General features: G+C 40.9%; 1 non-coding gene across 1 annotated transcript; it reads right to left on the bottom strand.

The window, feature by feature from the left end:
- Positions 1–708: 708 nt before the first annotated feature.
- Positions 709–781, bottom strand: TRNAC-ACA (transfer RNA cysteine (anticodon ACA)). Its single transcript has one exon. It is a non-coding gene; the product is annotated as a tRNA-Cys (tRNA).
- Positions 782–994: the final 213 nt, after the last annotated feature.

Below are 994 nucleotides of genomic sequence, written 5' to 3'. Positions count from 1 at the left end.
TGCTACCAAGACCTAACATCCAAATATGTGCTGAGAGTGTGGCAGAGTGGAGATGAGAGGAGACGTGCCCCCAGGCCCATCAGCCAACCAAACTCAAATGGAAAATTGACCACTTATTAATGCAAAAAGGAAAGAGACCCAGGAAGGAAACAGAATTCTGAGCAAGGAACAAGGCAATTTTAGTAATGATCAGAGCCCTACAACAGGACAGTCACACCTGGGCTGCATTTCTCAATAATCGTAGATAGTAATTTTTTTTCCATTATTTATTTCACCAACAACCTGATGTTTAAACATGAAGCATCCAGTGAACAGTCCCTGCCCATCCCCCTCAGCCCCTGCATCTTTCCCATTAATCCTTTACCAATCTGTCTCATAAAATATTTTTTAAAAACACACATATATTCTAAAGGACAAATGTGTTAGTCGTTGTAGGGTTTAAACTATGTATATTTTACATGTACAAAATACATATATGATTATATATGTGTGTGTGTGTGTGTGTGTGTGTGTGTATGGTAAAAGTCTCAGAAACTTATTAAGATTGTTCAAGGGATTGCAGTCAACCCTCCACACACACACAGAAGTCGCTCAGTCGTGTCCGACTCTTTGTGACCCAATGGATTGTAGCCCACCAGGCTCCTCGGTCCATGGGATTTTCCAGGCATGAATACTGGAGTGGGTTGCCATTTCCTTCTCCAGGGGATCTTCCCTGACCCAGGGATCGAACCTGGGTCTCCCACATTGTAGGCAGACGCTTTACCATCTGAGCCACCAGGGAAGTCCATCAAAAACACAGAAGAGTGGTAGTAAGTTTCAAAAGGATGTCAGTTGAGATCTTTTATAGATGAAATCTATGTCCTAGAAGTCAACTCGCCAATTATATGCACACTCATCTTAAAAAGCTACCAGAAGAAAAAGATGAAAATTTAAGGAGAAATTTAACTTTAAAAAGAATGACTGTATTGTGAGGATGACAAGCATAGTGTTAGTA

The sequence above is a fragment of the Bubalus kerabau genome, chromosome 1, assembly GCF_029407905.1.
Source record: "Bubalus kerabau isolate K-KA32 ecotype Philippines breed swamp buffalo chromosome 1, PCC_UOA_SB_1v2, whole genome shotgun sequence".
Classification (NCBI taxonomy): Eukaryota; Metazoa; Chordata; class Mammalia; order Artiodactyla; family Bovidae; genus Bubalus; species Bubalus kerabau.
This window is presented reverse-complemented; position numbering and strand designations above follow the sequence as displayed.